The sequence below is a fragment of the Chiloscyllium plagiosum genome, chromosome 8, assembly GCF_004010195.1.
Source record: "Chiloscyllium plagiosum isolate BGI_BamShark_2017 chromosome 8, ASM401019v2, whole genome shotgun sequence".
Taxonomy (NCBI): Eukaryota; Metazoa; Chordata; class Chondrichthyes; order Orectolobiformes; family Hemiscylliidae; genus Chiloscyllium; species Chiloscyllium plagiosum.
In genome coordinates this window covers 15,024,518-15,038,454 of record NC_057717.1, presented here as the reverse complement: position 1 = coordinate 15,038,454, position 13,937 = coordinate 15,024,518, and positions in this window count along the sequence as shown.

The window sequence follows — 13,937 nt, the reverse complement described above, 5'->3', positions numbered from 1 at the left end:
AACAATCTGGATTGCATTTGTGAGGGACAATTCTCTGTCAATATATGCATGTTGTTTGTCTGTTATAACCCCATAGTGTTTTAGGAGCATTTTCCTGTCAGATTATGGACTGTAAAAATTATCTCAATGTATTATTGCTATTGTAATGACAGATCACTAGTTGCAGGCTGTATGTTTCCAATTATAAACAGAAAACTCATTTACGTTCTGACAATTCTTTGTCATTACTCCCATATCCAAACCAGATTGAATGAAAATGCACAATTATTCTACCATCTCCAACTTTCTTTCCCTCAGCCACCCTCACATATCCCGTTCCAAATGTGGAAATCTTACATGTTATTTTAAATTTAATAATAGGAGCATTACATTGAAAGGGTTTAACTGGAGCTATTTGTTCAGCGAGTGTGAATAATGTCAGTCTTTGTGGATCCTAAATGTGTCACTGGAGGATTAGCCTCTTCTTTAAATAAGGACTCGGTTGAACGTGTAATCCCGTAGTATGAGCAGGAGAATCACCGACAGCACTAACAGGGATCATCAGCTGCAGAGAGAGAGGGAGGAGAGATCAGAATCTGAGAACAATAGACCAAAATGTTTCAACAATGGATCAGAATCTGAGAACATTAGACTGGAATGTTCCAATAATAGACAGGAGTTTATCCTTGCGTCTTTACTATCTTTCTCAGCCTTGGGTATCATTAGCATGGCGGATCGAAAATATCCTTTGGGTTGTTCAAGGTGGTTACTATCCCATCCTCGCTATAGTTGGTGTTCCCAGTAAGTTATTCTCTTTTTCTATTAAACCGGGTTGAACGGAGTTTCTGCTCATTTTGGAAAGGGGAAGTCAGTGTTTTCAATTTCAATCAAAAATTCCTTTCCATATAAATTCCATAAAGCACATTACTACTTACAAATTACTCACTGACATGTGAGAAGGAACCAGACTGTTTTCAAACTCCATAACCCTTCTAGCCCTGCGCAGATCTATATTTCCATATCTTCCCCACTTACTACTCCTGCCTACTGCCACCATTATGATGTCCTCGTCCTCTCCTCAGACTCAGTGCAACTTGAATAAACTTCTGAATTTGTGTCACTGCGAAATCTGAATTCCCTTGTTTCCAGTCCCTTCTAACCACGTGGCCATTTCATAATAATTGCACTTGAGATGTTTAACTTGTTCGTTCCATCGATTCTGTCGGACAGGAAGATAATGCATGGTGCGCAGGTCATTGACGCTTAATCTAGAGTTACAGAATAATAATTTGTTGATATCTTATGAAGCAAGTTGACGGAATTTAAAAGAAACCATCATTATTTGCAATAAACAGAAGCCCATCCGCTTGCCTTATGCCATTTAGAAAGCACTGTGCCAACCTTCCCTGGTCAGGTCTCCGTGTGACTGCAAACACCCAACAATGTGTTGTACTTTTTACTGTGCTGTGGAACAGATGAACCAGCCACTCAGTTCAAAATCAGCATCACATGCTGGTCTGGCAAGCGCTGCATACATCCCGTGAGAGATTAACAAAAGTAAATATAGTTCCCTTCCTCTTCCTGTTTCCCATATTCCTACAGCTCATTTCCATTCAGGTATGTGACTATTCCCTATTTCAGGTGTATTCTATCTCATTGAGCCTCTCCCCGAGAGTGATGTCCATCTCAATAGGCACCTCTCGTGTTCGTTTTATTGATGCTGACATGCAGATGTAAAGAACTTGCAAATTCCATGTCAGTGGCAGTGCACATTGAAGGACATTTTTGTACGGCATAGGAAAGAATCAGAGCTGGCAAAGTGAGGGAAAAGGATTATTGTGATCATCCCTGAGTGTGTTGTTCAAGCAGCATTTGGGGTATTGTGTACAGATATTCTCTCCTTTCTAAGTAATGATCACCATGCCACAGAGAGAGTGAAAGTCCCAGACTAATCCCAGGGATGATGGTACCATAAGGAGTGAATGAAGATTAATCGGTAACGCTGTGATAGAATAAGAGGTTATTGCATTGAACCCTGAGGTGAATGGACAATCACTCATTATGTTGTAAACAGACACTGATACGGTGATAAATTCCATGGCTTGTTTTTTTTAACTCAGGTTACGTGATTCTCGATACTTGACGTGCCTCTGAGAACATTCCCTCCAACCATCCCCACTCCCCATATCAATGAGAGAGCAGGAAATCCAGGCTTTGAATAAACTCTCTCCATATTAATACAGTGCATTTGGTGTGTGATCCTGCGCTGAACGTCATGTTATCCTCAACCCCGACAGCAGCCACAATACCTTCATGCTAAAACAGTTAACTATTCCCAAGAGTTTCTGACGTCCATGGAGCACATGAACCTGTCTTCTCAGAGAAGGAAGACGCCTCTTTGAGACTTAACACAAAACATCTGGTTTTCCTCCTCATTGCCAGAAACCACGTTACAGTAGCACATATAAAGCAGACAATGGAGCCACGAGGAACACTATGAAGCCCTCTATCAGGACAGAATCTGCTCCTTTGATTTGTAATGTTGGAGCATCAATGACATCCTCCTGTTCCTGTACAACCTTTTGATGGGCAGATGTGGTCTTAGCTAAGCCCGATACAGATGCACAGTTAAAAACTGTGATGCTGGGAAACACAGCGGGTCAGATAGCAACCAAGGAACAGGAGACTCGATGTTTCGGGCACAATCCTGATGACGGACCAGTGTACCATGTGAAACCCTATTGAAGGCCTTACTGAAATCCGAATAGACGATGTATACCACCCTGCCTTCGTCAATGTTGCTGGTCACTTCATTAATGAACTCCAACAAATTTGTGAGCCATGACTTCCCAAACTAAAAAACGTGCTGACGGCTCCTCATTAAACCCTGTCTTTCCAAGTGCAAATATATCTTATCTCTCAGAATCTTCTCAAGTACATTATCAATGACAGATATTAGATTTGCTGGTCTATTGTTCCCACGTTTTTCTTTGTAGCCCTTCTTGAATTAGGGCACAGCATTCGTTACCCTCCAGTCCTCCGACATCTCATCCGTTGGAGAGTGATGATGCAAATTATCAACCATATCAATCATAGGAAGTGACTTGAGAAGAATTTCAGATATTGTGTAAACCTGAGAATTCACTGAAATTGACGATGCAGAAAAGGAGGGCTATGAAACTGATAAGGAAATCAAAAACAGAACATGCACGCTAACAAACAAGAACACAGGGACCGCATAAATATTAGAACTATATTTCAAAGAAAACAAAATGAAAGCAAGGTCAAATGTGGAAATTTGAAATTGGGAGAGGAGAGTTTATTGTGGAGAACAGGGAAATGGCCAAGAAAATAACCAGTTTCTATGCATCTGTCATTACGGAGGAAGATCCAGAAATTTACCCAGTTATACCAAGTGATAATATAGGACATGTGGAACGAAAGACATAAAATCAAATTCATATCAGTAAAAAGGGAGTACTTGAAAATGCAGCTGGATTGAGCATTGCTAAGTCTGACAAACCAGATGTACTTCATATCAAAATGTCAGAAATAAATCAGCAATAGAAGTATTAATTGCACTATCGATGACTGTTTTACTTTCCTGTGCATTCTGCAGAGGCCGGAAGCCATTATAGGCAATTGGAAGGGAGTAAACATGATCCAAGCATGGTAGATGAATGGAATTGATCCTAGCATCTACAAAGTGAAGAAGAGAAAGTGTGGAGAAATGCAAAACAATTAACTTGACATCTATAAGGAAATTCTTGAAATTTATTACACGGGATGTGATATTGGATATTTAGGAATTAACAGCAACAATAGAGTGAATCAGTATATATTTCTGACAGAGAAATCATACTTGGTAAACTTTGGAATTACGTGAAGTTGTTTCTTACAGCCTAGACATGGGGAATCAGTAGAAATTGCGAAATCTGGATGTTCAGAAGGCTTTCTATGAGAGCTCAAACGGTGAGTTCGTGAATGCAATGAATGTGAATGGTATTTGGAGGAATATATGCCAGTGAAAAGTTGAAGTTTAGTTTTCCTTCATTTAAGAGGGTAAGAATATAGAAAAGACATGTTGAAGAGGATTCACCACTGTTGGTGTGACTGTACCTGGAGTATTGTGCACAGTATTGGTGACCGAATCTGAGAAAGAATATAATGATCCCAGAGGAAGTGCAATGGGCATTCTCCAGCTTAATCCCTCAGATGCCGAGATTGTGTGATGAGGAAACTGGACCTGAGTTCTCTAGAGTTTCAAAGAATGAGAGGTGGCTCACAGTGAAACTTAGAAATAAACCTGTTGGACTATAACCTGGCATTATGTGGTTTTTAACTTTGCCCACCTCAGTCCAACAGCAGCACTTCCAATTCTCACTAATCTTGCCTGCTAGCAGGTTTCTATGCCCCTGTGTTAGTCAGCCCTCACCGAGTGTTGAATTTCTGCCTTATTGCCGTCCCATATCCTGCCATTATTTGCCTTGAATATGGATTAGACAGCCAGGCAAATCTTCTGCTAACTTCCAACTTGTTGTATGCTTCGTCAATTTTCTAAGTTTCATTGTGACCCACCTCGTATTCTTTGAAATTCGAGAGAACACAAGCCGAGTTTCCTCATCACTCAATCTTGCACACTGAGGGAGGCTAATATCCAGTGGTGCATCCCTTTTATTTGTGATTCGGAGGTACCGATATTGGACCTGGGTGGACAAATTTCAAACTCACACAAAACCAGGTTATAGTCCAACAGATTTATTCGGAGGCATGAGGTTTCAAAGCGCAGAACCCTCATGAAGAAGCAGCGCTTCGAAAGCTAGTGCCTCCGAATAAACCTATTGGACTATAACCTACCGTTCTATGATTTTTATCCTTATTATTTGTGGCATTCATAAATGATGTAGATGTGAATATGGAGGAGGGTGGTGAGGAGTGTGACAAATAAGTTTATGTTGGACAGAAAGATTGCAGGAAGATACAGAAGGAATGGTCAGATGTGTGGATCAAAGACAGATAGAATGTAACCCTGATAAACATGAGGTGATGCACTTTGGAAGAAGGAACCAGACAGGGGAGATTTCAATGAATGGCAGCACACTAGGGAGCTCAGAGACTGCTTCTCCATACATCCCTGAATGTGACTGGACAGGGTAATGCAAGTTGACAAAGCATAGAGACCGTAGACATAGCCTTTATTCATCGATGCATAGATTATGAGATTTATGTGGAACTTTGGTTCGGCCAAAATGGAATGCTGTGTGCAGACATGGGAGCCATATTACAAGAAGGATGTGATTGCACTGGAGTGGGCACAGAGGAGATTCACCAGGTTGTTCCGTGGGATGGAGCATGTCAGCTATGGAGAGATGCCGGATAAGCTCGGGTTGTTAACTTGGGAGCAGAGGAGGCTAAGGGGCCCTGATTCAGAAGGATAAGATTATGAGGGACTTGGACAGGGTGGATAGACAGCAGCTATTCCTTTTCGTCAAAGGGCCAAGAACAGGGGACCATACTTTTAAATTGAAGTGATTGAGTTTTAGTGAAGATTTGAGGATTGTTTTTTTTTAACCCAGTGGATGTTGGGGCGAGAATGCACTTCCTGAGAGGGCGGTTGTCACGGGTAACCTCACAACCGCTAAAAATACGTGTTTGTGCACTGGAAATACTATAACATTCACGGCTATGGGCCTTGTGTCAAAAAGTGGGATTAATATAGTCCGCCCTCTATTTCTGATGGTACAGAGACTCTGGTCATGTGAATGTATGGCTGTGGAAGATCAATCATTGAGCAGCTTAAGACAGGAATTGATGGGTTTCTGAACAGTATATTAATAAGGGTTCTAAGAGTGAACTCTTACTGGCTTCTAAAAATATGTCCATGGCAAAATTAAGGGAAAAAGGTGTAGCTTTCTTCCAGTCTGTTACCAGATAATTTTAGACAGGGAAATAGCAGAACTGTGGAAAACGAATTCAGTTATGTCTTCACAGAAGGAAACAAAACAAAAAAGAAAACTTCCCAACAACACGAGGAAACTTTTGTCTGTCCAGAAAAAGGGAATAGAATGAAATAAGTAACTAAAATGTTGAGAGAAATTATTGGGACTAAACGTAATGGGCAGAGACAAAGTCAACACATATTTATGAAATGGGAACCATATTTGTGAAAGTCACTTTTAACAAAATTATGTAGAAGCAATCAATGCAATACGATTGGATTTTCAGAAAGATTTTACACAATCCCTAAGCCTATTGTGCAAATTCGAATCTTATGGGACTGGGGCTCATATATGGTCATGGTTTTAGGATGGGAGAGCTAGCAGGAAACAATGAGGAGGCATAAAACAAAGCATTTTTTAAGAGTCAAAGGCTTGGGGGACATACCAGGGATCGGGGCTTGGGCCCCATTTATTCCCAATACACATCATTTATTTGGTTGAGGGGATCAAATGCAATATTCCCAAGTCTGCTGATGGCACTAAACGATGTCGGATTGTGAGTGGGCGAGGAGGATGTAGAAAAGCTCCAAAGTGATTGACACAAGTGCAGTGAATGGGCAAATACGTGACAGATGACAAGCAACGTGGGTAGATGTGAGGTTTTTCACTTTGGTTGGAAAGATAGATCTGCAGCCTACCATTTGAAAAGTGATTGGTTGAAAAATGTTGATCTGTAAAGGAACTTAAGTTGCATTCTTTTTTCTTCTGTGCAGACCTGCGAAAGCGATCCTGGGCAGCGAGTTCCGAAGCCATAATCAATATTGGGAATGGCATTGACACGCTGCCCAGTGTACATAGACCCACCAAATGGGTGTCTATAACGTTGAAAATGATCTGTATCTCCCTGTACACCAGTCACTGAAAGCAATAGTACAGGAAAAGAAAGCAGTTAGGAAGGTAAATGGTGTGTTGACATTCATTTGAGGGGGATTTTTGTTAAGGAGTCAGGCTGTTTTACTGCAGCTGCAAGGGGCCTTGTTGAGACCCCATCCCGAACATTGTGCAGTATTGTGGGCAGTTTTAGTCTCCTTACCTAATAAAGGACAAACCTGACATTGAGGGAGAGCAGTAAAGTATGATCAGACTGATCTCTGGGATGACAGGCTTGTTGTGGGAAGCAGCATTTGTGTCGACTGGGCCTGTATTCCATGGGCTTTAAGAAAATGAAAGGCGATCACGGTGAAATATATAAAACTCTGACAGGGTGAGACAGATTGGAAGCAGGGATGGTAATTCCCCTTGCTGGGACATCTAAAGCAAGGGCCCACAGTATTAGATACAGACAGGTCACACTGCATTGAGATGAGAATAAACGTCTGCACGCAGAGACTAGTGAACCCGAGCAATTGTCTGCCATCTCAGTCTGCTGAAGCAAAGACACTGAATATAAATAAGGATTTCCAGAATCTAAAGGAATGGAGAGAGAGAGCAGAAGAATGGTGTGAAGATAGAGCAGCCATTATTATAAACCGTTCTCTGATAATGTGGTAGCTGTACGTCTGTACAACACTGTTTTGCAGAAAACAGTGCAACATAAATAATAAGGCCTATGGGAAGCATGGGATAAGGGTGAAAGCCCCTCACCAAAATATCAGTAAAACACACACACTCACACAGTCTAAGTAAATCTCTAAAAAATATATTGTAATGAATTAGTATAGTAAATGCAACACTTCAACACTACAGTCATTGACTCCAACCCCGTACCTTTCACCAAGCTCGTCAACAGAAACCGCTTGAGCCGACTGACCACGTGATGCCGACGCGGAATTCCAGTTCTCTCGAAAATTCTGTCCTCGGTTGGAAATAAAGTTCCTCTAAATGTCGACTACAATTCCCCGTTTCAGGCTCAGTTTCAAGGCTTGCAGAGCGGATTGTGTTCCTGTTATAGCTGACGACACTGAGGCTGCAATTTGGAGACAGCGGATCCTGAGACTGAGTTTTGCTGTTCAGCTGGTGCCTGAGATGGAATTACGTCACAGTGAACCAGAGCTTGGTTTATAAAAGAAAGGTCCGTAATTCACAAATCATATTACAGCCAAATTGTATTTAATAAACACACGTTAAAGGAGAATTGCTTGTATATTGAATGGAACAGCAATTTTTATGGACTGAAGGGACGACAGCAGTTCCTATTTTATATTTCCAGATGTTCAAACATATGAAGGAAAATGAACACTGGGTGGGGTAAACCACATTTCTCCATGAGTTAGATGACGTGAGGCTCATTGTATTGAATGGCCTACTCCTTTCCCGATGCGGAGTGTGGGAAAGCTCTGTAAATGTTGTAACAAACTCTAAGATGTTAGGAAGGAGGCCTCTGCAGTGTCATCAGGACTGTATTTCCAGTTCCCTTTTCAATATCGAGGCTGGTGCTGGGTGTTCTGTCCGAGTTAATCTTTTAAGAACCCAGCACAGTTTGATGCAACTGAGTGTCTTGCTTGGCCATTTCAGAGTTGATCACATGTCATTATGTCTGGAGTCACTTTTAGGCTGTACCAGGAAAGTACGGGAGATTCACTTCCTGAAAGTATATTGGGGAAGCAAATTGGTACTTACAATTGACATTGACTTCAAGGTCACTATTACTGATTCCAGATTTTATATATCGATGTTTCATTAATTGTTATTCACTTCCAACAAAGCCACAGCGTTAGGCTGGTCCGGATTCGTAATCCAAAGACATGCCCACAACAGCACCATCTCTACATGGGGACCATTCGGAAACTACACTGAACAGTTTATTTCTGTGCTGCTTGACAGGTCTATCAAAAATAACTCCCACCAATTTGGCTTTTGTGATGGGACACAGAGAGTGGTAATTGGTCAGATTGTAATTGTTCTCCCCTTAGGATAATGGATGTAGTTAAGTAATTTTCCACATTGCCAGGGAGATGTCAGACTTGGAGCTGGAATGAAACAGCTTCCCAGGGACTCGGCTTGTTGTGCAGCAGAAGATTTAAGTCCTATTGCAGGAATGGTGTCAGGGCCCATTGCCTCTGTCGTATCTACTGTGTTCTGCTGTTCCTTCATATCACGTGCAGCGGTTCGAATTGGTGAAGACTGGCATCTGCGATTCTGTGGGCATCATGGCGAGGGTGAGATGGATCATCAACTCAACACTTCTGGCTGAGGGTGGTCCAGATACTACCTTCTTGACTTTTGCACTGGTGTGCAGAGCTGTTCCGTTATTTAGGATGGGGTTAGTTCTGGAGTCCACCCTCCAGTACGTTGCTTAATAATCCATTGACGTTTATGACTGGTTGTGGCAGAACTGCAAATTTTAGATCTGATCTGTTAATAGAACATAGAACAGTACAGCACAGAACAAGCGCTTCAGCCCACAATGTTGTGCCGACCACTGATCCTCATGTATGCGCCCCCAAATGTCTGTGACCATATGCATGTCCAGCAGTCTCTTAAATGTCCGCAATGACCTTGCTTCCACAACTGCTGCTGGCAACGCTCTCACAACTCTCTGTGTAAAGAACCCGCCTCTGACATCCCCTCTTTACTTTCCTCCAACCAGCTTAAAACTATCACCCCTCGTGTTAGTCATTTCAGCCTTTGGAAATAGACTCTGGCTATCGACTTTATCTGTGCCTCTCATTATCTTGTATAACTTAACTAGGTCCCCTCTCCTCCTCCTTTTCTCCAATGAAAAAAGTCCGAGCTCAGTCAACCTCTCTTCAGTTGCACTCCAGTTGCACTCAGAGCTGCACTCCAGTCCAGGCAGCTGGTAAACCTCCTCTGAACCCTCTGCAAAGCATCCACATCTTTCCTATAATAGGGCGACCAGAACTGGACGCAATATTCTAAGTGCGGTCTAACCAAACTTTTATAGAGTTGCAACAAGGGCTCACGACTCGTAAACGCAATCCCCGTTAATGAAAGCCAAAACACCATATGCTTTCTTAACAACCCTGTCCACTTGGGTGGCCATTTTAAGGGATCTATGTACCTGCACACCAAGATCCCTCTGTTCCTCTACACTGCCAAGAATCCTATCCTTAATCCTGTACTCAGCTTCCAAAATGCTCCACCTCACATTTATCCAGGTTAAACTTCATCTGCCACCTCTCAGCCCATCTCTGCATCCTGTCAATGTCCCGCTGCAGCCTACAATAGCCCTCTATACGGTAAACGACACCTCCAATCTTTGTATCGTCTGCAATCTTGCTGACCCATCCTTCAACCCCTCATCCAAGTCATTAATAAAAATTGCAAACAGTAGAGGCCCAAGGACCTGTGGAACACCACTCACTACAGACTTCCAGGCAGAATATTTCCTTCTATTACCACTCGCTGTCTTCTGTTGGCCAGCCAATTCTGTATCCAGACAGCTAAGTTACCCTGTATCCCATTCCTCCTGACCTTCTGAATGAGCCTATCATGGGGAATCTTATCAAATGCCTTGCTGAAGTCCATATACATCATATCCACAGCTCGACCCTCATCAACTTTTCTAGTCACATCCTCATAGAACTCGATAAGGTTTGTGAGGCAAGATCTGCCCCTTTCAAAGCCGTGTTGACTGCATTTAATCAAGCCATGCTCTTCCAGATGGTCATAAATCCTATCCCTCAGAATTCTTGCTAACACCTTATGTGAGACTTACTGGTCTGTTATTGCCGGGGATTTCCCTATTTCCTTTCTTGAAAAGAAGAATTACATTTGCCTCTCTCCAGTCCTCAGGTACGACTCCACTGGAGAGCGAGAATGCAAAGCTCTTCGCAAGTGATGAAGTAATTGCATTTCTCGTTTCCCAAAGCAGCCGAGGACAAATCTGGTCCGGGCCTGGCGACTTGTCAATCTTAACGTTTGACAAAAGTTTCAGCACATCAGCTTCCTCTATCGTTATTCATTCCAGCATGCACACCTGCTCTTCAAATGTTGCATTCACTACAAAGTTCGTTTCTTTCGTAAAGACAGAAGCATAAAACTCATATAGGGCTTTCCCTACCTCCTCAAACTCCACACACAAATTCCCTATGCTATCCCTGAGCGGCCCTACTCTTTCTTTCACCATTCTCTTATTCCTCACATAAGTGTAAAATGCCTTTGTGTTCCCTCTAATCCGTTCTGCCAAGCCTTTCTCGTGCCCCCTCCTGGCTCTCTTCAGACCATTTTTGAGCTCCTCAGTTTCTCATATTTGTTCCTCAGTCTCCCACTGATTATTAGGCGTCAGCAGTGCGGTCGTGTCAAAGTGATGCCCCATTCTTATTTCTCAGTTCAACTAACATAGCTTCACTGGGCGATCCCACAGGAATATCCTCTCTAAGTACTGCTGTGATGATTCATGCAATCAAAACCCACCACCATACATCCTCTCTTGCCTCCCCTTCGATGCTTCCTGTAGTCCGTCCTCAGGTATATCTCCAGTGGAGAGCGAGAATGCAAATATCTTGGCAAGTGGAGAAGCAATTGCATTTCTCGTTCCCAAAGCAGCCGAGGACAAATCTGGTCCGGGCCTGGCGACTTGTCAGTCTTAATGTTTGACTAAAGTTTCAGCACATCAGCTTACTCGATCTCTATCCATGCCAGCATACACACCTGCTGTTCAAACATTTTCATTCACTACAAAGTTCGTTTCTTTCGTCAAGACAGAAGCAAAAATCTAATTTAGGGCTCCCCTGCCTCCTCGGACTCCACACACAAGTTCCCTATGCTATCCCTGATCGGCCCTACTCTTTCTTTGACCATTCTCTTATTCCTCACATAAGTGTAAAATGCCTTTGTGTTCCCTCTAATCCGTTCTGCCAAGCCTTTCTCGTGCCCCCTCCTGGCTCTCTTCAGACCATTTTTGAGCTCATTCCTCGCCTGCCTGTAATCCTCTAGAGCTGAGCTTGACCCTAGCTTCCTCCACCTTATGTAAGCTACCTTCTTCATTTTGACGAGAAGCTACACCGCTCTCGTCATCCAAGATTCCCTTACCTTACCACTTCTTGCCTGTCTCAGAGCGACATATTTATTCATCACTTGCAACAACTATTCCTTAAACAGTTTCCACATGTCTATAGTGCTTTACCATGGAACAATTACTCCCAATCCATGCTTCCTAACTCATGTCTAATCACATCATAGTTTCCTCTTCCCCAATTAAATATCCTCCCATTTTGCCTCATCCTCTCCTTCTCCATAGTTATGTAGAATGTGAGGCAGTTGTGGTCACTATCACCAAAATGCTCTCCCACAACAAGATCTGATACCTGCCCCGGCTCGTTTCCGAGCACCAAGTCTAGAATGGCCTCTCCCCTCGTCGGCCTGTCAACGTTAGTCTTGGGGTAGTATCTACCTTTCTATCAGATTTTAGTCCTGCTGTTTGGAATCCAACCAGTCAAGTGCGGTAGCTTTAATGAGTTATCGTTACGTTTAGATGCACATGTTTCTGACTCTGGCACGTTCACCCTACATTCATCACTGAACCATAGATCAGCTTGATGCTCGTGGTAGACTGGTGGATTATCCTGGGTAAAAAGTTACACATTGCGAGTGAATACAATTCAGCTTCTACTACTGTTATCTACAGCATCACATGATAACTCAGTTTGAGCTGCAATATCTTTATTTCAATTCTACTGACTGTCACCCAGTTCACGCCGAGACCCATTCACCCATCAGCCCTGTACTCAGTGACCTAACCTGTTTTCTGATGTGCGAGCAATTCCATTTCCATTTTCTCATTCTGCTGAGGTCTCTGCCTGGTGTCACGCCTCTAATGTGTTACTTTACACAAACACTTTAACATATTCATCTGAATCTTTTCTGTTCCCGCATTACCATCTTGTGTGATTGCAGTGAATTTGTGTCCATCAGTTCCTCTCCTTGACCATGATTGAGAGTTCCGTAGTGTCAGTGATGCTAGCCTCATGTAGTTTCCGAGCCAATGAATTTATGCACCATGCGTTTTCGTTCACTTCCTGCTGTAAGGCGCTCCATGCTGGGCAAGACGTTTGACCAGCTTTGACACACATCTTTGGAACCTGTTCAAAAACAGAAATTGCCTGAAGATACTAAGCAGGTCTGGCAGCATCTTGTAGAGTGAAAGTAGAGCTGATATTTTGGGTCCATTCACCCTTCTACAAAGCTCCCGGTTTCTCCAGCAATTTTTGTATTTTTATTTACAGTATCCGTAGTTATTTGTTTAGTTGAAGATTTGTGCTATGCCTATTCATTTCTGGAGAAATTCAATAGGTCTGGCAGCATCTGCAAAGATAGAGAAACAGAGCTAGCATTTCAAGCCCTGTGTGACATTTCTTCAGAATGGAAAAGGATTGAAAACTGGGAATTTTAATCCATTAACAGAGTTGGGGGATGGATGACAGGGGAAAGAGTGTGTGGCAAAAGTTAAACGGGCTTTTAGCAGTGGTGAAGTGGAACATAATGCAAAATGGATTTAAATAAGGTGTGTGGGGGAAAGGGTTCTCTCTATTGAGTGGAAGATAAAGACACAACCACACAAGGGCATAGGGACGCCAGGAGGGAGAATGTTGACCATGTGATATTACATAGAGCTGAACACAATACGTTTTCAATGTTGAGATCGTCACCCCCTTCAAGCAAAGGACTTCAGGTGTTTGCCTTCATTTTGGCACGAGGATGAGTTTCATGCTGCCTTAGTATTGTAACATGGAGAAAAACAAATCACAGTATAAAGTTTGGGCTGAGTCTTGTTTACCTGTCATTTTAATATTGTTTCAAACCTGCAGTGTTTATCTTTAAATGCTTGTTCTTGAAGTTAGTATCAGATAGATTGTAGGAGGTTGAAGGGTGACATTATAGAAGCTTATAAAATCATGAGAAGCATGGATAGGGTGAATAGCTAAGGGCTTTTCCACAGTATATGGGTGTTCAAACATAGAGGACATAGCTTTAAAGTGAAAGGGGGAAGATTTAAATGGGACAAAGGGGTAGCCTTTTCACGGAGAGGGTGATGTGTGTATGGAATGAGATGCCAGG